Source organism: Arvicanthis niloticus, chromosome 8 (assembly GCF_011762505.2).
Source record: "Arvicanthis niloticus isolate mArvNil1 chromosome 8, mArvNil1.pat.X, whole genome shotgun sequence".
Classification (NCBI taxonomy): domain Eukaryota; kingdom Metazoa; phylum Chordata; class Mammalia; order Rodentia; family Muridae; genus Arvicanthis; species Arvicanthis niloticus.
In genome coordinates this window covers 73,097,137-73,121,844 of record NC_047665.1, presented here as the reverse complement: position 1 = coordinate 73,121,844, position 24,708 = coordinate 73,097,137, and the positions used below count along the sequence as shown (strand labels likewise).

Sequence of the window (24,708 nt, the reverse complement as noted above, 5' to 3'; positions counted from 1 at the left end):
AGGATAGATATCTAGATCTTGTTTGAAAAAGACGGGATGTCCTCACGTGGTGCTTAGGCTCACACTGAGAATGTAGAATCCTCCTGCCTCCAGTTTGCAAGCACTGGAATCATAGGCATGTGCTACCAGACCAGCTTGGGTCCATTTAAAACTTGTGCTCAAATCTTTTCCAAATGGTTTTGTATAGTTTTCCATCTCTCATTCAAGGGTGGCCACAGACAAATTTGGCCTGGAGACCAGCATATTGAAAGGCTTACCCTATGTTAATGACTAGACCAGTGGTTCTCAGACTTCCCAACACTGAGTGAGACTCATTACTACAGATCCTCACATTGTAGATTCCCCAAACATGCAATTATTTTTGTCGCTATTTCATAACTATAATTTTGCTAGTGCTATGGATTATAATGTAAATATCTGTTTTCTGATGGTCTTAGGAGGCCCCTGTGAAAGGGCTATTCAACCCCCCAAAAGGGTCACAATCCATGGGTTGAGAGCCACTGAACTAGAGGCAAGAAGACCAAAAAGGGGGGAAGGAAGAGATCCAGTGAGATCAGAGCAGGTGGGGCTGCCAGTCACCAAGACTGGGTATAGACCTCGCCTGGGCACCATGGCTTGGGGAACTCTGTCCCCAGCCACTTCACTGGTGGAGAAAAAAAAGAGTCTCTGCGGCCACAGAAACAATGGCCAAGAAATGCATGCTGGCCAGCATGCAAATGTGAGAAAGATACCTCATATTCTGCCAGTGGGAACTCTCCCGGGGTCTCTGCACTGTTCTACTGACCACTGAATACATGTCACCCATTAGAACACACAAGCAGAGCCATCTCTGTGGCCAGCCTGGGGATGATCACACTTTGTAGGTCTACAACTGTCCATGGTGTCCGTCTAGTCTTTGAAGGCTGAAAAGTTTTGAAAATTAGTATCCTCATGGAAAAATTTTTGCCACCATTCCTGGCACCACTTGATGGTTTGGGGGGAGTCACCAAATGGACCATTCACATACATAGCAAAGAGAGATTGTGGGAACAAATCTAAGTTCAAGTCAACTTAGCAAGGACCTTGGCTAGAGAGAAGGGATTGAAGCACACTTCAGGCTGTGTAGACGTGGGAGAAGGCTACTTAGCCAAAGATTTTTGCTGGCTACCTCCCCAGCATCCCCACATCCAGCACTTAATATGCTTCCTGGGAATGCTTGTTGAATGGACACATGAGTAAGAGAAGGCCACCAGTGGCCACACTGCTTTGAAGAATAGTTAGGAGTTAGACAGATACACTGCATAGGTCAATATAGGAGTGGAAAAGTTGGCATTTAAGCAGACTCTGGGCATGATGACCTCAGGAGTAAAATCATGGCTTAGAGACAGATGCCTGGTAGCCCACGAGTCTTCATCTTCATATGGAGATGCCTGTACTGTAGCTCTTCCTCACAAGACTTCCATGTATCTGGTACATCAGCCCAACCCCTATGCACCTACAGTTATATTCAGAAAACCTTCAACGGGACAACATCCCACACTAAAGCATATTCCTTTCAGAAGAGATCCAGCTTCATCAAAGCCAGAGTGACCTCAGATGAATGGGGTCAAGGGACTCCGACATCAGAAGTCTTACCAGTCTTCCTGTCTGGGGCCTGCAACTCACAGCGAGTGGGAGTAGAGAACAGGCTTCGGTGCACAGGGTGGAGCCAAGGGCCTACCCACAGGCCTTACCCATAACCCTGAATGCGCCACCACCTTCAGGTTCATGGAAGACTTATGCCCCTTAGCTACCCAGTTCTGCCTCGTCTCCACATCCGTGTGAGCACTGACCCCTCTCCTCATAGGTTCCCGTACACTATTATGACACCTGATATGTTTGTCTGGCTTCTTTGATGTCATTCCCATTTACAATGGGATGGGTTGAATCAAGAGGTAGCAGGTCTCCACTATAAACACATTACTGCAGTGGCCTCCAAGACAGACCAATGAGGTGCTGAAGAAGGGACTCAAGCACCCAGGGAGCTTCCATTTCCTTCCAGTTCTGGAATACCAACATTGCAGGCTGGTGGCATTCAATACTATCCTTCATGCACCACTTGAGGTGGCTATAAAGACTAACATATGACAAAAACTGACCTACGCTGAGGCTCTCACTGTCATCAAAGCTGTTTTATAACCTGAAAAGTTGAGAGTATAGTTAAGCAACACAGCATTAGACATGCGCCAGGGCCTAGCAAGCCACCCTTTTCAGGTGTGATCCTTGAAGTAGGTGAGGAACCACCCCAAGCCTTCCCACATGCAAAACGGCAGCAAACAATCTTCCCAGCTTCCTGCACTGTTCTGAAAGCCAATAAGAACACATACACATCAATGCAAACGTCACAGACAGATGCTACGCCACACTGTCAATTTTCACCATGTGCCTTCGCCATTTCTGTCTCTTTTGATATCATTTGGTGAGTTGCTTGTGATTTCCAACCTCATCCTCACTTGGTGTCACCACATACTGGATACTCGGCCTCTCCAAGTATCCAAGAAGAGAATATTGCTTTGTAAGAAGGAAACATTAAGAAATATTTCCTAGGAGCACCAAGCTCTGAACTAATAATAAGAACATACATTCTCTCTGTCAGGATCTTACTGTCTTGCTGGACAGATAGTAGGAGAGCAGACAATTAAAACTAGGCATATGTGTGTCAGAGACATGATAGGAGCCTGCCACCTCCCCCGTGGGGGTCATAGTTCCATGACATAGATGAAGACAGGATGACTGTAAAGAGACCCTATCCAATCTCAAAGGATTGAGAAGGCTTCTGGAAGATTCTCTCTTAGTCAATCCAAAACACTGGCCAGGATGTACTCGGTATTATTTTGCAACCACTCCATTCAATACACTTCTTCCTATCAGACCTGGTGGCTCATTCCTCAGCACCCAGGAAACTAAGACAGAAGGACTGTCCCAAGTTTAAGGCCGGCCTGGGCTACCTAGCAAATTTTGGTCAGCTTGTGATACAATCTTGACTCCTGTCTCAAACAAAGAGAAAAAAAGTTATTTTCTTTTCTTTTTTGACTCATGGTAGGGTTTGAGTGTGAGATATCACTCACAGGCTCTTGTGTTTTGGACACTTTTCTCCAATTGTTGGTGTTATTTTGAGTGGCACTGTAGGGCCTGTGAGGAATAAGGAATAATATGGAGTGAGTCCACTGTGTTATAGCCTCACCCATTTCTGGCCAGAGTACTCTGTTCCCTGACCAACTATGACCCTCGTGTACCTGCTGCGGCCCCTATGGCTGCATGCTGTCACTGCTGTGATTGAGTGAACTCTGTGGAGCATGGGTCAGTTACTCTCCCTTAGGTCATAGAAATGAGATAAGTAATATTTTTTTGCTACAATAATATATTGTATAATATATATTATTATATATTGTATAATATAATATATTTTGCCACATTTATTTTCTTGAATTAAGTGTTCATATGGAAATATATAAGAAGGTGATCAAGGCAGCTATAGGTCATGACCTGCTAAATGACTTCACAAACCACTAGTTTGGAGAACACCATGTGGACGCCATCCCTCTGATGGTCAGGGTGTGAGGCAATGCTCTCCCAGGTATGTTCAATAGTGCTATTACTCCACGAGAAATTCCTTGGCCTAACAAGTCCCTTGCTGTCCTCTCAACAGCAATAGAGTTGTTCCACACACCGCAATTTGCCTTTTCATGGAAGGCACAGCCGCCACAACCTGCTGCTTTTCTGATCTTCAGAGCATGTCTAGAAACAGTACCATCACCCACCACTGTCCCTCCTCACTCTGTGAGGACACAATGCAGCTTGGAGCTGAGGGTCCCTGACCACCGCTGACCAGCACACCCAGCATGCAGCAGAACCTACTTCACTCTGCTGTCTGGCTTAAGAAAGCCACCAAGAAGCTTCGTGTGTCTGCATCTGTTGGGCTTTTCTGTCCCAGCATTCCTTGAGGGACTGAGCCACAATGGGGCTGACAATCTAGTGAAGGGACTTGTGTCCCAGGGACCCTGTCATTGAGGCCTGGGGGTCCAGTTATCTCTCATCTCAGAGAGAAGCTATTACATATGGTCTCCTTCAGCAGCTGAGGTGGAGTGGGCATGTGACATCAGAAAGACCCATGCTTTCCTGTGTTAGGTGGCCTTCAGATCCAAACTTCAATTTCCCATATGTAAAGGATCTGCCACTGACCCCAGGAGAATGGAAGGATGCAACTTAGTCACTGCCACTAGGCTGTGAGGCATCCCCCTGTAGATGAGAAGAATCAGGGTGATCCGACAAGGACAAGCTGGCTTAGTGAACTCCTCATGGGGCCTTCAGCCACGTGCCCATCCCTAGTTTGCTCTTGCACAACTTGGCCTACGCCAAACAAGCCTCTCACTAAAACAAACGTTGTAAGGCAGCATACACAAAGGAGAGAAACTGGATCTGTAAAAATTCTCTGCTGTTGTATAAAAAATTTTATGCTGAGCATGTAATTAATATTCTAAGAATAGTTGGGATAATGCAAACTTTGGGAATTTCATTCCTGTTTTCTATACATTTAAAACTTAGTTTTTAAAGGCTGCTGTAGCAAGCTGGAGAGATGGCTCATCGGTTGAGAGCACTGATGGCTCCCTCATGCTGTGAGGGCACACTGCAGCATGAACTTGAGGGCTGCTGACCACCACTGACTGGCACATCCAGCATGCAGCCTCTTCTGGAGGACCTGGCATGGCACACATGTGGTAGAGACATACATGTGGACAAGGCACTCATGAATATAAAATAAAAATAAGTAAATCTTTTTTTAAAAAAAGAAAGGAAGGTGTGGCCTTTGGGAAACAGAAGCAAGAGGTGTGTTCATGTTCAAGGCCAGCTAGAGCTACATAGTGAGAGCGCATGGCAGAAGGGAGACAGAAAAAGAGAGAGAGAGAGAGAGAGAGAGAGAGAGAGAGAGAGAGAGAGAGAATAAGAAAACCTCAGAGAACAAACCTTGCATCTCAATGGACAACGAAAACAGAAGCCAACCCAACACTGAGTAGGAAGGCAGGCCAGCTTTAGCCCCACACCCTTTGTTTACCACCATAGGACTGATTTAAGCTATGCTTTCATGAGATGGTACCAAAAAAGAAACACTTATTAGCATGCAGGGTGTCATTTAGGTGAAGGGAGGTGAGCTAGAGAAGTCAAGAGGCAGAGGAGCCAGGGTTTTCTTTCTGGGCTTTGTGACTCACTCATGAGATCTAGCTTCTATCTTACAATCCCACTGCTCCCCTTGGGAGTGTTTGTGACCAGTCATGAACTATTCTATACACCCTCCAGGTACACAACGCATTTCTAGTCATGGTTAATTTATTCTTTACTGTCCTTTCCCCATAACCCCAATAAACTCTACACAAGAAAACCTGGTTTTATGGGGCTTTGAGGATGTAGTGCTAGCACTACTGTTCTCTCAGAGTTTGCTTCCTGGAACCACACCCACATCAAGAGGCTGCCAGGAACACTAGCTCTACCTAAGGGGTCTGACACTCTCTTCTAGACACGTGTATACACACACATAAACACACAACATCCATATACACATCCATATGCATACATACACACACATTAAAACATACTAAATCTTTAGGGGCAGAGAGAGACTGCTCACCGATTAGGAAACTTACTGACCTTCCAGAGGACCCAAGATCAGTTCCCAGCACCCATGTCAGGTGGCTCACAACTGTCTGTAACTCCAACTCCAGAGAATCTAACAGCTCTGGCCTCCAAGGGCACCTTCACTCACCCATACATGCACACACATATGCATACACATAGTTAAAAATTATGAAAATACTTTAAAATAGTAATAAGCCAGAGAGGGGGGAAAGGGAGGGGGGAGAGGGAGACAGAGAGGGAGGGAGAAAGCAAGCATGAGCCTTGCATTGTAAGTGTACAATCCCGGGACACTTGGGAGATGGAACAGTGAGTGCCTGCAGGCGACAGAGACTGCATTGGCTGCCTAGTAAACTTGCTTTCCTTTAAATTCCCAGGTAGAACCTGATGTAGACATAGCTATTTCTACTTCACAAATGAGGGTACTGAGATTGTATGTCCAAGATTGCACAATTTCTAGGTGGCAGCTGTGAGATTCCCCAGGTCTGTCTATGATGGAAGTTCAGGCTAACCTTTAGATCCCTCCGTTTTTATCTTCCTCCCTACCATTAACCACATGATGTGGTGAGAAAGATGTGGTAGCACCAGGCTTACAACTATGCATTTAAAAGAACCCTGGCTTTACTGCTTAGGGTGAAGGAGGCTCTTGTCACTCTCCACACACATACACCATTCTCATTTGACTGTCTCTATGACATTAACCAACAATGGATGTAGGGGAGGACCCCATCCATGATGCCCCTGGGCTGGTGGTCCTGGGTTCTGTAAAAAAGCAGGCTTAACAAGCCATGGGGAGCGAGCCAGTAAGCAGCACCCTTCTATGGCCTCTGCATCAGTTTCTGCCTCCAGGTCCCTGTCCTGCTTGAGTACCTGTCCTCACTGCTTTTGATGAAGAACTGTGAATGAAATACATCCTTTCCTCCCCGAGCTACTTTTGGTCATGGTGTTACATCACAGTAATAGCAACCCTAAGACATCACCTGTATGATTTGTGTTGTGTGTGTGAGAGGAATGTGTGTCTGCATGTTAGTGTCTGAGTTGTGTGGTTCACAGTATATGTATGTGAGAAAGAATCTGTATGAGAGTGTCTGAGTGTATGAATTTTATATGTTTAGTTTGAGAGAGTTGTGTGGGTGTACATTTTATATGTTTAGTTTGAGAGAGTTGTGTGTCGTGTATGTGTGTGTGTGTTTGTGTCCATCCAGATGGAGCCTGGGACACTGCATGGGAAAAGCAGAGCTTTAGATTCCCGAAAGAGCACACTAGACAACTTAGGCTCTTCACAGCTTGGGAATTCTGAACCTCCCTCCAACCTGTCTCTCATGTGATGAACAGCACGTATTTTTCCCAGTCGGCTGGGCACAGAAAAGAAAAAAGAGTACAGCTTGTGGCCGTGACATGGAACAAAGCTAAATAGGTCATATGCAGATAGCCCCTCTGACCTTGGCCTCATTAGCGCCCACGCAGAGGCCACACCAGAGAGCAGAGGCAACAGCCATATACTGAACACAAGCAACCAGCAACTCTCCAACCCAAATAGCACTCTTGTTCCAGCCTAAATTCAACGATTTTAGATTTTTAGATTATTAAAAATAATCTTGTTTAGCACAGGGTATGATGGACACTATGTGTGCTGGCTCTGGGCACCGGAGAATATATAGATAAACCCACTTGTCCACACCTTTCATGGTGATGATGCTACAGTGTTGGGGGTATTATTTCAATTATGCAAAGTCTCATCACTTGGAGCACAGAGCAGCAAATGGATGCCATTTAAGAGTTATCAATTTCTTTTCATTTGTAAAAATAGCAATATTTTATTTTCATATTTATAGTCATAAATCTTCCTAAGATAGGAAAGGGAACAGAATATCAATAAACTTATTACCCAAACCAGAAGTTTTCTCTTAAATTTTTGATAAGGATATGACCTGAATATTAAAAGACAAACGCTCAGTTAAAACCCTGAGAGAAATTTATTCATCTACAAAATCAAAAAGTCAAAAATTAAACCAAATTGTTGAAGACATACAAATTAAGTTGTGACCATTCACACCCCATATTATCAAAGCTTAAAAATTACATTAAGTTTTATTTATGTACATGTGCACAAGTGTATGTATCTTCAGAGTGCCAGAATGGGGTGTCAAGCAAGCCGCCTGTTATGGGGGCCGGGAATGCTGGGTCCTCTGCAAGACCAGGACATTCCCCAAGTGCTGAGCTATCTCTCCAGTCTCAAACATTTGTAAAATCATATTTGTTGCTGATGGGTACAGAATTCTGTGTTTTGAATGGGGGTGCGTGTGAAAATGGATAGTCACTTATCCAACAGTGGTTAGGAGCCCCAACTGAGGATACATGCCTTTAATTACAGCCCAAGGGAGGCCAAGGCAAGAGGACTGGCAACTCAGCCTGGCCAACACAGCTAGATTCTATTACAGTAACGCAAATGGGTACATGATACATCCTAAGACCTCTGACATCCTATGGACTATAGTTTCACTTCTTGGGACCCATTCTAATGACATAAGCAGAGGTACATACATATAAATTTAATGTTATTTATAGAAGTTATATTCATGAAAGTATGAAGACTTAAATGTCTGTTTAGTGGGACATTAAATATATGGGAGGGTTGGAGTTTGCACAAACGTGTAAAATTGTATTTTTACAGAAAAGTTTCATACCTGACATGGGGCCAGAGAATTGAACTTGGATCCTCTGCAAGAGCAGGAAGTGTTCTCAACCACTGAGCCATCTCTCCAGCCTGGTATACTAGTAGTTTATCATTAAAGCAGCACTCATGTAGTCATTACGCAGAACTTGGTTGTACATGTAACTTAAACTATATCAATATAAGTTATTAGTTTAATGATTACTTAATATGATTAATTTAATATGATTGCCAACACAGAATAATATAGCTCCTGACGTAGCCCACCACTGACAATATTGATTTTTAAAAGCTTTAATACTCTGATAAATAAATGGTGGTTTGTCTCTTTCTTGCAATTTCCAGTTCGTATTCTAATTTTAAAAAAAAATTTAAATAAGGGATTGTTAGGTACGACTAACTGTAGGCATCTTTGAAAATATGTTTCATATCAGAAAGAATCAATGGTCACAAAAGAAATGTTGGAGAAAAGAATAAGGAACTAAGAAATGATATGAAGTTCTAGTATACAAGTGTCCCATCTGTCAAAGGCTTCTGATCTGCTTCCTGAAGCCTCAAGTCACATGACCTGATGAGGAAACCCAACACAAGATCACAACTTGCATTCAAACAGTCCGGTAAACAATGCTTTCCTCTAAAAAAGACTCCCAAACTCCTCAGCTGTGTCCACCGACATTCCACACTCACGATGTAATCGGTCCCTTAAACTGTTGGCAGTTCAGTGTAAATATTTCCTCAACTGACAACGTGTAGGTCTAATGTTATGATTAATATATAACAAAGTGCTTTTTTTTAAAACAAGGGGTAAATAGGCAGGACGGGAAAAAAGTCAGAATGGAATATGTTGTTAATGCTTGTGCGTTTGTAAAGCTTTCTCCTCCGGTAGTGGAACGGTGGCCTGTTTCATCATGACCAAGGCTGTCATTGCCCTCTCTAATCCTAATTATGAAATAAATAACTGCACTGTTCCATTTTAAGTCCTGAGAGTCCTTGTTTCCTACCTCATGGTGGTGACCTGCCACAGCAGGGTGCTCTCAGGTTGTTCAACTTGGAAGCCATGAAGAACATGTGCGCTCAGTGGTAGTAACTGGGTAAGGCAAGCATCATTGAACTGACTTTTCTTAAGGTGGGAAGGAAAAAGAAAACATGGAAAACTGATTTAAGATTTTAAAAAGGTCTTGGAATGCTGTTAGTAGTGAGTGGGACTGGTGTTAAGTGGTTTTTAAAGGAAAGAAAAGAGGAACATAGTGTCAGATGTCACCTGCTTAATTTGTAAAAAAAAAGTATTGCCTCTTCTGGCTCCACATTTTCTTTTTCTCTACTAGGGTCAGAGGGACACACACACACACACCACACTCACATGAACACATACACACAGAAACACTCATACACACATATGACACACATGCACGTTTATATACACACATGCGCACAAACACACAACACATTTGTGCATACACATGCACACACACATATACACACAACACACACAAACACACATGCCTTTTCTTTCACCTCTAAATTCTTCGTCACACAATTAGTACTCTGGTTACTTCATTCCAGTTTTATGAGACCCTAAGAACCTTATTAACATTTCTGAAAGATTACATGTCATTAAGAAAAGACAAAACCAAGTAAGTTCTTGTTTGTTTGTTTGTTTGTTTGTTTTTTAGCCCTCTGGAACTTGTTGGGGGTTGTTTGGGGGAAAATATAAAGTCTGCAATAGTTTGAAATTTTCTAATTTTATACTGTCCCAGAACAGCTTTGATTATACTTTTAGTGATTAGTTGTTTTTTTTTTAATTTTAAAATATCTCCAGAATAAAAAAGCAACAATAGTTTATAAAAATGTGAAGGATCTAATTATTTCATGTAATTTTTACTTACTAATTATAAAAGTCATGAAGTTATTTCAAAAGTCAACATTGCAAAACCCAGTGATTAGGAAAAAGAAAGAAAATAGTTCCCAGTGACCTTGCTGTGACAGGGGGTCAGTTGGTTCCTCATCTCCCCAGCAGATGCTGGCTTCCATTCTTATTTCCTGACATCTTTGACATATATCTTGGTGTCTGCTCATAAGAGTATGGCCATACAGACGAATCAGGCTTTGTGAATTATCCTATAAAGGTATAACACAGCCTTTATAACACCAGATTCATAAGAAAGTAGTCTGACAACACATTTTTTGTGTGTAGATAAATCACATCATCTATAGAAAGCCATCAGGAAATGTATTTATAGAAAATAAAAGTGATAAATACGTTTTAAACAAGATCCTTCAAATCAAATGAAAATTAATATAAACAGGGGAGGGGGGCTCTATTCTGTGTTAGAGGATGCAGCAAGGAGCCAGAAGGTCGGTCTGCTTTTCCTGAATTCTGGAGTTAACAAACTCATCACCAAGAGGTGTAACCAGAAGAAACTGCAGCTAGGCTTTAGTCTCAACCCAGGGGAAGTTCAGAGATAAAGTCTTGCCTTATCAAGTAAAACCCACAACAGAACAGGCATTTCAGCCCAACACTATGTTCTGAACTCTCCACATTAATTACCTTCAAGTCTCGCCAAGCTCATTAACACAGAAACTGGCAGAACTCTGACCATGTTCCCTGTTCGCTGTTCTTCCAAATAAGATGCCTCTCCCAGCAAAGACAGGGGCTCACGACCCGCAGGAGTCTGCTAACTCCCGAACTTCAGTGATCACAGTAAATACAGGACTTATCTTTAAATTGCATCCCACAAAGCAGATTTCTAATATCTTCTTAGATGTGCCTTTTTTTTAAGCTAAAAAACTGACACGTATCTATTTTTCTTGTATATCTCCAAAGGCCAGTTAACATTTTATAGAGCGGGAACAATACCCAGCCGGCCTCTGGAAGCCATGACCTCTCGGATGAGTTATCAGATAACTCTGATGAGTCTGCCAAGCCCCCAGAGCTTGTGGCTGCTCAGGCATGGTCTATGTTCCAAGTGGCTGGAAAAACAAACTTTTCCCTCTCCTACACCAGACTTCTTCGACTACCCTATCTCCCTAAGTCCCTCAGGCTCCCTGGGCTCTCACCTCCCAGTAAAGGCAGCACAGGGTCTGCAGGAGGAAGGCCCACGGATTAAAGGCCTCTGTTCAACAAATATTTGCTTGCCCACTGCAGCAGGAGTGAAAGTTTGCCCCATTGTGCTCTGCCCAGAATAACAGGGAGAAACCTTCAGGAAGCTTGTTCAAGAGGTGATAAAGAATTATACCTACTATCAAGGAAAGACCAAAGATAAAGAACATTATGGAAAACCAAGGAAATTTCTCAAATTCCCAATTTCACAGGAAAAGTCCAACACAACTCCTACGAAATGGAACCTCCACAAGCTCCCAAAGTCCTCTGCAGGTGTTCCTGCTGTGTTAGATAGTCTCAATTCAGCCTTCTAAAATTCTAAAGCCACCTGACAAAGACTGATTCCTGGAGTTTCACCTACTCGGGCTGAGCTTACACCACTGAATCTAGTCCACTTTTTCTTTGGTATCTCGCACGCAGAGCAGAGTATTTCTGGATGCCAGAATCCCACCTCTCACCTCCCCCTCAGGACTCCTCCCATCTTCCACGGCTCAGTCCCAATCCCCAGATATCTTTTCTTTGCGAGTCTGAGAAAAGCAAAAATCTAAAGAAAGAAAACACGAATCTGTGGGAGAAACAGACTAAACTGTCCCAGACAGGAAAAGCCTAGGAGTTGTGTGGTCCAGCCAGGGCCAGCCACGCAGACTTGGGCAGGGAGAGCACAGGGGAGCGTGGATGAGACCCGGCCAGGGTACGGCCGGGCTGTGCTGGCTGAAGTTCCCCCGCTAGATATTTTTCTCCCCAAGAGGAGCCCGAGGCGCTCAACCTCCTCGGCCAGAGACAAGAGGGTGCGGGTGCAGCTGAGGCCGGGATGCCGGGGTCCCCGGGTCCCCGGGGCTGGGGGTGGCGCGAGGAGGCTGTGCTGGTCTGGGCGTGGGGGTGCGGGCGGCTCCGTCCCGTTGAGCCGCTTAGCGGACTGCCAGCCACTCCCCAGCGGGTGGTGGGGCCGGGCGGGGACCGGAGCGGGCGCGGCCACTCCCGATGTCCCACCGCGGATCGCGCGGGCCAGGGCGTCGTGGGAACCGGGGCTGTCAGTCCTGGAATGGAGGGTCCGCCAGGTCTCAGCGCTGGACGAGGGGGAGACCCACGCGAGACCCGCGCCCTCGGGAGCCAAGTCCAGCCCGGCCTCCTCCCCGTGCCGGGCACCTGAACGGCGGCCGCAGCTCTCGGGACCCGGGGCCAGGCTGCCACCCGCGGCGCGGGCGTCCCCTCACGCCAAGGCAGGGACCCAACAATATCCGGGCTAGAGAAGTTGGGGGCGCGCGCGGGAGGCTGAGGCGGGGCCCGCGGGACGCCGTGGGAGCGACCCAAACGGACGGCTGCCAAGACTTACCGAGCGGTTCCCGCATACTGTCCCGCGCCGCAGCCGCTGCCGCTTCGGCCGGCCGGGGACCAGCACGAGTCACCCCGCCTGCTACTACCCGGCGGAGCATGCTCCGAGCATAGCCGCACGCCCCGCCCTCCGCCCCACACCGTCCCGCCCACCGCCCAGCATCGCTCCGCCCAACGCCCAGCATCGCTCCGCCCAACGCCCGACTTGGTTTCCTCCTTCAGGAGCAGGCTTCTCGAGGCAGAAGGCTACACCTGGACCAGGCTGGGACAAGCGCTTCAGAGACAAGGAGCAGCACAGCTGGCACAGGGCTGTCCATCCTTTCCCCTCTTCTGTCACTGTGTTTGGACCGTGTTAGCCCTGGGCAAATGTCCATATATACAAGAACACAGATACACTAAGTCACATTCTGATGCACATAGACATTCATGTACAGTCTCTCTCTCTCTCTCTCTCTCTCTCTCTCTCTCTCTCTCTCTCTCTCTCTCACACACACACACACACACACACACACACTCACACGGTGGCACAAAAGTGACTGACACAACCGCAGCCTAGTCTTTTAGGGATTAGGTGCCATAGAGACATACTGTCCCACCTCTTGGGAGAGGTAAGAAAGATAAGTGTAGGGAAGGATTTGCCACATGCAGGTTGTGGACACAGTAGCTGAATACTTCCGGATGCCAGCCTGGCCTCTTGCAGCATCAGGGCAGAGAGCTCAAACTACTGTTCAGACCTGGTGGGTGAGGTTCAAACCTTGGAGAGCAAAGAGAGAACCTCAAATGGTAAAGCTGTTGAGGAGTTGGAGAGAGTGCAAGGACACTGGCTGACCCAGATTCACCAAGGCAAAAGATCAATTGTTTTGCCACTTATTATAAAGCCATCATGCAGGGAGGGATGGGTTGCTTCAAAATAGCATATGCCACTGCCAACTCAATGAACTGAGAAACTTGTGTTGGAGGCACCATATTAGTCAGTGTTTTCTAAAAAGGAACCTAATAAACTGCAGAAAGAATTAAAAAGTTCCACATACGTATTTGGTTGCTTACATGCTTTGGTCAGAGTAATCCAACAATATCTGTTTCCTGACAGAAAGGCCTGAGATCTGGTAGTTGTTCAGCCTACAAGACTGAATGTCTCAGAGGTCCCATTGTGATGCTGGACTTCCAGATAGGTCCTGGAGAGCTTCAGATTTTTGGTCTACATTGAAATCCTAAAGAAGGAGGTTCTCAAACCATTGAAGAAATGGATCAAAAGAACAGGGCAGATGAACTGTCCAGTAAGACTGAGGGCAAGCAAGCAAAAACCAAAGGGTTCCTTCTTCCATGTCCTTTTGTATGGCCTGCCACCAGAAGTTGTGTCCAGGTTTAGGGTGGGACTTCTGACCTCAAATGACCCAACCAAGAAAAATTCCTTTCAGGTGTGCCTAACTGCTTGGGTTTGGGTTAATTCCACATATAGTCAAGTTGACAACCAAGATTAGCCTCTGACCACACCCACAGGTACCTCTTTTCTAAGCACATGATCACAAACGTGTGTATCCAGGTACAACACCTACATCGTTGTTACACTTATTTGCATCTGTCTTACACATAGGCAGCTAAACGCCCTGCAAGACTGTTTATCAGCCATTGAACTGAGATCAAGATGTGTCTTCCCAGAGAACAAGGTGTTGAGTTTCTGGCTCAACTCTACCAAAGTGAAGCTAAGATGCCATATAGTTGCAGTAGAAAAACAACATTGATGAATTACCAAGACACTGTACCCAAAAGGAAGAAATAAGAATGTTTTAGCAGGGGGTTGAAGAGGTGGCTCAGTGGTTAAGAGCACTGACTGCTCTTTCAGAGGTCCTGAGTTCTAATTCCCAGCAACCATGTGGTGGCTCACAACCATCTGTAATGGGATCCCATGCCCTCTTCTGGTGTGTCTGAAGAGAGTGACAGTGTATTCACATGTAGATATAAAATAAAGTTTTTTGTTTTTTTTTTTTTAAAAAAGAGAATGTTTTAGCAGAAAAATTGGCAAGACAGATTTAATTAGGAAACATAGTGAGACTGAAATCCTTCCATTCAAATGAAGGCAACTTCGCAATTTCAAGGATTTTTGTGTTTCCTAGATGCTCCTGGGCCCCTCTCCAAGTCTTCAGCTTCCCCTTTGTTCATGACTGGTGTATCCCCTGCTCCACTCCAGTGCATTCTAGCAAGGCCTTACTTAGGCCACGTTTCACACCAGAAAGAGAAGGCAAACTATTAGGAGAGGAGAGAGTAATAACATGGGTGGAGTGGAGAGGGAGAGGGTCAAGGGCAGAGGTGGGGAGAGAAACAGATGAGTGTGAATGGTCACCAGTGTGCAGACATGGTGTGAAACAGACATACATCAGTACATCTCTAAAGTTTGAACTCCAGCACTCAGGAGACTGAGGCAGGAGGATAACTAGTTCAAGTCACCTAACTACATAACAAGACCCTGTCACAAAGATGAATAAACACATAAGTAAAATGCAAACAGTATGCGAAAATATAAAACTGAGTACATCTAAATATGCATGTAGTCTGTTTTCTATGAGCATTTATATGCACACACTTGTTTGTGATTATGGTTTTATATTAAAGACCATTTCTTCATAAGGAACATCTTGGCAATTCACAAAACACTCGTATATATTTTATTTTGACCCTAAAAGGACTAGATCGCTTTCTCCTAAATTCCCAGGTTCCCAGTCATCACTTTCTAGAATCTTCAGCTCCTTTTTTTTTCTCATCTACTTGATGCTGGAAGATAAAAACATAAAGGAAAATAGCCACTGGTTATGTACTGTAAAATATAGAATTTGGTGGAAAAGAATTTCCATCACAATAGTGTTATAAACATAGACTAGAGAATACATGCTCACCCAGCCCGGATGCTCAGAGTCCCCACCTTCCTCTGAATCCTGGACAAGAGGTTTTACAGACTCAGGAAGGAACTTAGATTATTGAGTCATGGGGCAGATGTGCAATGACCAGAGAAAGAATACTTAAGAAGGAAATTTAAAAAAAAAAAAAAAAAAGAAAGAAAAGAAAAGAAAGAAAACTCTGTTTCTTTAATTAAATGCCTTTTCAAGGACCTAGAACAACACTCCTATGCCCTGCCTTCAGAGCTCTTCTCTGATGGCCATAAAGTGTTCTTTGGTTAATAGGTATTCTCTGTCCCATTCTTTAGTTTGCAAAACACTACCAACTGTCATATTTATTTGAAAGGACTAATGTTCTTGGTAAAAGTCTGATTTCTGCTTGTTGACTTGTGGAAAGATGAGCAATGATGATTATGAACAGAGAAGAAAGTGTTTTGTGTCAACAGTACCAGAAACCCTGATTAGATACTGCCATGTGGTACAGTGACTCCTCTGTGCTGCCTCATTACTCTTTACTATAAACTAGATATCAGTTTCCCTGGAGGGTTCTCTAGTACAGGATCCACTGAAAGGGTCTGATTAATAAATTCCTGGCATTTACTGACAAGGGACGTGACCAGAGTTCTTGTATGTGTGAGTTTCTGGAATCTGTACTTCAAGTATACAGATCATTCCTAAACACAGCAAACTTTGAGAGACAAGGCCCAAGCACCAAAATTAGAAATACCTACTGCGGTGGTCTATGCTTGTCCCAGGGAATGGCAATATGAGTAGGTGTGGCCCTGTTGGAGTAGGTGTGGCCCTGTTGGAGTAGGTGTGACCTTGTTGGAGGAAATATGTCTGGGTGGGGTTTGGACCCTCCTCCTAGCTGCCTGGAAATCAGTCTTCTCCTGTTTGTCTTCAGGACAAGAGAGAGAACTCCCAGCTCCTCCAGCACCATGCCTGCCTAGACGCTACCATGCTTGCTGCCATGATGATAATAGACTGAGCCTCGCAGCCAGTAAGCCAGCCCCAATTAACTGTTGTCCCTTATAAGAGTTGTCTTGGTCATGGTGTCTCTTCACAGCCATAGAAACCCTAAATAACAAACCTGCTATCTGTGAACCCACAGGTTCTATCTCCAGACCCAGGGTGTGAAAAACCTGTTAGAAATAACCTGTGTTGAGAATACAGCAGAATGATTGGCATTTAACACACACTGGGAATTCGTAGCCATTGGCATCACCATGTGAGGACATAGTCCCACAGTACTGTCATCCATGTCGGCTAAATTATGTTTGATGTACACTAAAACATAATTCACAAACTTGGGTGCTAAAGGAAAGTAAACACTTTTCAATTATACTTAAAGAAATTGAATCTACATGGTTATTGCAGGAGGTTTAAAAAGTTTAATTATTGGCTATCTGGGTGTCAGATTTTTCCCATATAGGGCTACATATCAATAATGGAAAACAGCCTCTCCCGACTCCCAGACTGTGTCAACACTCACCACAGCAGAGTTGCTGTTGACTAGAGGTGGATGGAACATTCCAAGCACCTCTGGCCTGCACTCTGTCACTCCTTGCCAGATTCTTAAGAAAAACCCTTGAGTGCTGGTCTCTCCTGGGAATGGTTGTGTCTGGCTGGTGCCACTGGGACAGAGAAATGTTAGCATAGCTTTTAGAGAACAGAAGTATGACCAGCATTAGAGGGCCACCTAAGGCTCCTCTTTCTCTTCTCACACTAGCCAATCAAGAATCAATCAAAAATTACTTCAGTACTTTGTAACCCCATGTGAGTTTATTTTTTAAATAAGATGTATGTGGGAGTCTGCAAGATGACTCAGTAGGAGAGGGCTCCTGCTGTCAATCCTGATGACCTGGGTTTGATCCCAGAACTCACACAGGGAAAGAAAGGAACTGGCTCCAGTAAGTTGTTCTCTGACATCACTGTGGAATGCACGCACAAGTGCACCAACACACACACATGCATGCATGCATGCATGCACGCACACACAAGCACACATGTGCGCACGCAAACAGGTAAATAAATGCAAATAAAAATTAACATGGGAATCGTGACCAGCTGAAGGGGGCTGGTAGGACAGTGGCAAAATGCCTACATAGTATTCTTGAGACCCTGGGGTTCATCCCCAACACTGCAAACAACAAAGACCTTGAATAATAATCTGGAACCAAGTAATTAAAAATAAACAAACAACCTTCTGGGCTACAGATACTCATAGAATTCTTGTCCTCAATTCAGTCTCTGGCCCTGCAGAAAACTTAATGTGAGGAAGGTTACCTATAGTCCCAGAAAGTGGAGACTGGAAGATCAGAAGCTCACAGTTATCCTTGGGCTATCTTTTATTACATAGTGAATTAGAGGCCATCCTGGGCTACATGAGGCCCCATGTCAAAATAAATAAGTAAATAGTTTTATTAAGAAGAGAATCTGTGACAGGTTTGTTAGATCTGTGACATAAAGCAAGACACAAATGACATCAAGGTGGAAGAGTCAAGCAGTGGGGATTATTTTTCCTTTAGTCTTTCTGGGTGGCCAGCCCATCCATATTCATGAACACAGCATGCTTCTGGGGTGGTTTGATATTGTATTACTCTATTTAAGCACTGGAAAGGAGATTATCCTTTAGAAGAAGCTTCCATCCCATTACTTATCTTTCTCTCAAAACCATCCAAGGCATTTTATGGAAGCTGTGTATTAATCAGCTTTCCATCGCAGTGACAAACTACCAGAGACAATCAGTTTATACACAGAAAGGGTTTACTTTACCTCCTGGTTTCAGCTCATCATCAGTTAGCTCTGTTGTTTTTTAACCCTTCTTAAGGCAGAATAGCATGAAGGGTAGTGCACTCTTAAGCAAAATTCCCCACCTCATGGCTACTAGAGGAAATAATGAGAGAGGGGAGGGGCCAGGTCCTGGTGGCCCAATTCCTTTCTCCCAGGCCTTACCTACTGTCTTACTTAGAGTTTCTATTGCTGAGAAGAGACCCCATGACCAAGGCACCTCTTACAAAGGAAAACAGTTAATTGAGGCTAGGTTACAGGTTCAGAGGTTCAGTCCATTATCATCATGGTGGGAAGCATGGCAGTGTCCAGGCAGAACTGGCACTGGAGAAGAAGCTGAGAGTTCTATATCTTGTTTCTAAAAGAACCGCAAGAAGAATGGCTTCCAGGCAGCTAGGAGAAGGGTCTCAAAGCTACCTCTACAGTGACACACTTCCTCCAACAAGGTCACACCTCCTAATATTGCCACTCTCTGGGCCAAGCATATACAAACCACCATACCTGCCAAAAATTTCACCATGCCAGTACCACCATTGGCTGGTGAGGTGACTACTTCTTCAACATATGAGTCTTTGGGTCATATTTAAGGTCCAAGCATAACAAGCCACTAGCATTTCAGCATGCCCACCTTGGATTTTCCTTTTTTATTTCTTTCCCACTTTTTAAAATGTGTGTGTGTGTGAATGTGTATATATGTATGTATGCAGGTATATATCCACATGTTCACATGCTTGCACATAGAGTGTGCTGGTTGGTTTGGTCAATTGACACTTATCTGGAAAGAGGAACCTCAACTGAGAAAAAAGAATGCCTCCATCTCATTGCCTATAGACAAGTCTGTAGGGTATTTTCTTAACTAATGATTGATGCAGGAGGGCCCAGTCCATTGTGAGTGGTGCCATTCCTTGGCAGGTATTCCCTGGTGGCTTGAGAAAGCAGGTTGAGCAAGCCAGCAAGCAGCTTTCCTCCATGGTCCTTGCTTAGTTCCTGCCTCCAGTTTCCTGCCTTGAGTTCCTGCTCAGGCTCTTCCCACTGATGAACTCTAAAGCATAAGCCAAACTAACCCTCTTCTCCCCAAGCTGCTTCTGCTTGTGGTATTTATTACAGCTGTAGAATGCCCTGTTCTGTAGAAAGTTCTTATTCTCACTTTCACACCCTACCTAACCAAGGATTTCCCTGCAGTAAATCAAGCGAGGTCAGGTGCCAGACAGCTTGAAGCAACTAAGTCCCAAATGTCTGAAACAATGCTAGGTAACTAACCACCAAAGAGCCATCTCCTGCCTGGCTAAACCTTTTAGAAGGAAGCTGTAGTAAAGGCTGATGATCAAACTAGCTCCTAGAAGTTTCTACCTTTTGATTGACCCTTTGAGTTTTCCCGTGACCCTGCAAGACTCAGCGTGCTTATCACCTGAATCTTTCCTGTCACATTAACCTTTTGGTATCACCGTCAGTCATCTTCATAAAATAAGACCCAGGATAGGAAGTGGGAGAGTACTGTGCCTGCTTGCTGTGTGAGGTCTTGGGTTTGATCCCCAGAATAAAACCAAACCAAAACAACAAAAATAAGTGGGCAAATAAAAAACAGTAACAGAGTTTTTAAAGTTACTACCAAGGCACCCATCAGGTTACCCAAGCAAAAGCCCAATGGCAGCCCTTTCAGAAAATATTTACGTTTTGAATTCTTTGTTAATTCATTTTAAATCTTTGGTATATGTGGGGGCAGAGGGAGGTGAGTAGCAGGAGAGATGGCCCAGTGGATAAGCACACATACTCCTCTTTCAGAGAACCCAAGTTTAATTCCCAGCACCCGCATCAAATGGCTCACAAGCACTTGTAACGCCAAGAGTACCCGCACCCCTGGGCTCTGTAGGCACCGGCACTTATATGCATATACCCCCACACAGACACATCTGTATAACTTAAAACAAAAAATTAATTTAAAACTAAATTTAAAAATTGTGGAGCTGTGTTCCTCTTTGAGCTAGCTCGTTGTCCTCTCATTAGCTTCTTGTGAGGCTGGCTGCTGTGTATATCAAGCAGACTGCATGCTAGTTGTGTGTTCTGCTTACTGTAACACCAACAAATCACATTTTCTAAAGGAAAATACTGCATGAATAAGAGATGATTAGCAGTTTGTAGAAAGGCAGCTGTACATATGGAATATGACTGAGCAAGAGCGGTAAATCAAATGAAAGGGGACTTTCACCAATAAGAGTTACAAAAATAACAGTAAATCTGTGCCCTGGGTCTTATCTAGCTGAGATGGATCTCTGAGCTCTGGCTAGCTGTGGCAATGTTTCCTTTGCTCTGCTCCCCTCCCTTCTCCTGATCACTAGCTACATTCTTCCTAATCAGCAACTGATATGCCCCTACTGCCTGCCGACTTTCTGCTGGTAGCCTCCATCTGTAGCAACTTCCCGAAGGATCACTTTGAAAACAACTCCCAAGTCAGCCAGAGCTGCTGGTGCGTCTTGGTTTTTCCAGGTTAATATGTGTATCTGTTGCAACCGGCTCTGCTCTACCTTGCTTGAGACAAAAGATTTAACAAGCCTGAATAGTTACTATGTTGCAGCCTGCTCCGCTCTGCCTGGCTTCAGACTGCCACTCCGGTCTTCGGGTCAGGGTCTAGAGGGAGAGAGAGTGACGATAAGGAGAAAAGGCGCAAGGAATGGAGACAAGATAGACGTTCTGAACAATTCTCTGATCAAGTCTCTAGTCTTTTTTATTGAAGGGAAATCTGGGGTATTTATACACTTTTGCCACGCCTCTTGTAGGCGCGTGGATATGACATAAGCCTTGGAGGCGTGGCTAGCATGTGGATAGCTGCTTTCTAGAAGCTTTCTGCTAAAGGTCGGCTCCCAACATGTATCCATTCTTTGCTGTGTAGTTTTAGAGTCTCCCTTGTAGTCTTTGAAGTTTGGAATGTGAATTAGAACTTTTGCTGAAACCACCAAATACCTAGAGGTTACCATAACTAACAAGCCACAGTTGTAGTGTTGAATCTGCTGCCACCTCTCTTTCCCTCACTAGACAGGAGACCCTGGAACCATCCTTGGGTATGAGCCAAGTAGACACCTTTTCTGTGGACAGCCCTGCTTCATTTACACTCAGTAGGTCCATCTAAGGCTGAGGTTATCATATAACTTATATTTTAAGGATTTGTTTATGATGTTTAAAGTTACATATGTGTGTGTGCTGGAGGTAGATGTGGCTTCAGGTTAGAAGATGGTGTCAGACGTCCTAGAGCTGAAGTTACATGCAGTTGTGAGCCCGAAGTGCATGCTGGGAACCAAATTAGGTCCTCTGCAAAACTGGTGTGTGCTCTGAACTGCTGAGCTAAGTCCAGCCTTTGGGTTCTACATTTTAAAGGCTGACTTGAAGTGTAGAGAACTTCCAAGTTACTAATTAATTCATTCACTCATGGATGATTGGTAACTCAGTCTTGGATTCCCTTACCAGCCACAATAATAATAGTAACAACAACACAAAGTTATATTTATTTTCTTTCCTAAATTTTTAAATTGCATTTATTTATTTTAGGGCATGTGGGTATAGAATTGCATGCTATGGCACACATGGTAGGTTAGAGGACATCTGTGGGACTCAGCTCTTTCCTTCCACCACATGGGTTCCAGGGACAAAACTCAAGTTTTCAGGCTGGGCAACAAGTGCTTTTACCTGGTGAGCCATTTGTTGGGCCAAGACAGGTACATTTTTTACATGTAATTTTAGACACTAATATAAGCACATTAAAAGGAATCCCACAGATACTAAAACATTAGTATCCCTGCTTTGTGAAAAGAAACTACCTGCTGCTGGTATTAAAAGCGCTTACCCATGGCCAGGTGGTGGTGGTGCCAGCAGTGGTACACACCTTTAGTCCCAGCACTTGGGAAGCAGAGGCAGGCAAGTCTCTGAGTTCAAGGCCAGCCTGGTCTACAGAGTGAGTTCCAGGGCAGCTAGAGCTACACAGAGAAACCAAAACCAAAAAGAAAGAAGTGCTTACCCAGCGTTTATAGTAAAGATTTGACTCTTTAACTCTGCAGCTACCGACCACCACTACTCAGTAATGCTTATGTATTTAACCTTCCCCCTTTGCAGTAAGGCACTCCTTGTTCCTGCTACCCCAGACACTTTTACAGGAAGAGTCCATGCAAGCATGTGCGCCCTGCGAGCATGCCCCGGATCATAAGACCACCCTCACAGTCCAACCTGAGCATGCCATCTGCCATTTGCAAGTTAAGCCAGTGAGAGAAGGAGAGTCCTGGGAAGGGCTCATGAGGCCTTCCCACTGAGGAGCCCTTGGCAGATGATGGCTGCTGGGAAAAGAGAGGTCATTCTTCTTGAGTGGGGCAGACCCTGTACGTTGTCCATGAAGAAGTAAATAACCTACATCCATGCCTATGCAGCCGGCCATAGTTAAGCTCAGTAGATAATTGGGGAGGGGCAAGAGAGTAGGAAGGAGACTGAGTGGGAAGAAGGGACTCAGAGGGCACGGGAAGGAATGAGAGGAGTCATGGGGTGAATATGGTCACTGTCTATAAATGTATGAAAATAAATAAAAATAAATTTTAAATAAATAAATAAAAATACGTTTCAATAGAAAGAAAGACTTGAAGTGCCATAGTCAACTGCTAAATCATGGATCAGTAAGTGTAGGGACTATTGGGAAAAACAATAGTGGTGACAAGTTAAAGGCTCACAAATCTGCATCTTAAAACAAAGTCTTGGATTCTGGTGGACCCAAGCCACAGCTTGTGACCAGTTCCAGTCACAGCTTGCCAATAGCAGGTGCTTTTAGACTCTTAACCCCGAAGCCCTGACTGACCCACCCAGTGAGCGGAGTGTGTTCCAGCAAAGTGCTTTTCATGTTCCCTGTTGTCAGGCACCTCTGCTGACATCCCCTGGGGGAGAAGCATAAACCATGCAGACTCACACATTTTGCCTTGGATTACAATGCTGATGCCTACTTTCTGTCTTTAGACAAATCAACTGAGGTGTTCGAGTCTCAGTTTCCTTAGGTAACAGGAAACCGCAGACTTTCCACGGAGGCACTCGGTGCAGAGCCGGCGTGCTCTAAGTGTGGCCATCTGTATGTAGCACCCACCTAGAGACTTATGGCAAAGACCCGGAGCCACTGAAGCACCTGGAACATCATAGCACAGTGCTGGAGGCAGTGAACCTCCAATCTCTGGAGACTTAATGACACTTTTAAGCACCATTCTCTCATTTATGGCATTCATGGGGGAAACATTACTGTCTTTTTTTTCTTTTAGCCCTCCTTCCAGCTCTATAAGGAAGTGACCCCAAGGCCTCATCCGTGCCTGGTATATGTCCTACCACTAAGCGACATCCCCAAACCTTATAGCATTTATTTTGAGACAGGATCTCACTAACCTGTCTAGACTAGCTTTAAACTCATAGTGGAGCCCAAACTGGCTTTGAATTCAGTCTTCCTTCCTCAGCCTTTATAGCTGGGATAACAGATACAAACCATCATGTCTGTGGCTCAGAAACTATTTCTATATTTGTTTGCTTTTTGTAGGAAAGAAAAATGTTATGGCGATAACATGATTAACAAATTTATGAGAGACCATTTCTGTTGGCCTTGGAAAGCAAGATTGTAGCTACCATTTCCCCTCCTCCCCTCCATACCTCCCTTTCTTCCTTCTTTCCTTCTTTCCTTTCTCCCATCACCCATGTTTTAAACAGGATCTCACACCTATCCCAGACTAGACTTGAACTGCCCATACCTGGCAGCTGCCTCCCTCATGCTGAGATTACAAGCATGCCTCCCTTTCTTTTCTGATAGAATATACTGTGTGCATTTTCAGGTCAAAACAAAGCATTATGGCACTTTTAACCTTCCCAAAAAGAGCATAGAAGGCTGTGCCCACATCCTGAAAGACACAATATTTAGAGCTACCTTCATTCTGCCATCCAGTCCAGACAGCACAGTTCCCAAAATAACACCTTAATAAAAGGATCCTGTTTAATGTGAGATGTGAGTCTCAGGGCTTAATCTGAGCATAAGCCCATGTGTGTGTGTGTGTGTGTGTGTGTGTGTGTGTGTGTGTGCACTACATATGCCACAGTATATGAGCAGGGCAGTAAAACTAGCTTGTAGAATTCAGATAAGATGAATAAATGTGTTGTAAATACTGGAAACACTGTGATCATAGCTAGGGTGAAGGTCAGTGACAGAGGACTTTGGCAGCTCCAGGATGTGGCTTTAATCCATGCATTGTGGACAAAGCGTGCTCTTGGTCTCGGAG

At 44.5% G+C, this 24,708-nt stretch overlaps 1 protein-coding gene across 2 annotated transcripts in view; it reads right to left on the bottom strand.

Annotated features, from left to right (window-relative positions):
- Positions 1-12,905, bottom strand: part of Jcad (junctional cadherin 5 associated) — a 40,232-nt gene extending 27,327 nt beyond the window's left edge. The window contains exon 1 of one of the 2 annotated variants that reach the window (XM_034510099.2): positions 12,754-12,905. The gene's annotated coding sequence lies outside the window, so the exon portion shown is untranslated. The remainder of the gene's footprint in view (positions 1-12,753) is intronic. The other variant, XM_076939610.1, reaches the window with a different exon arrangement.
- Between the last annotated feature and the right edge of the window lie 11,803 nt (positions 12,906-24,708).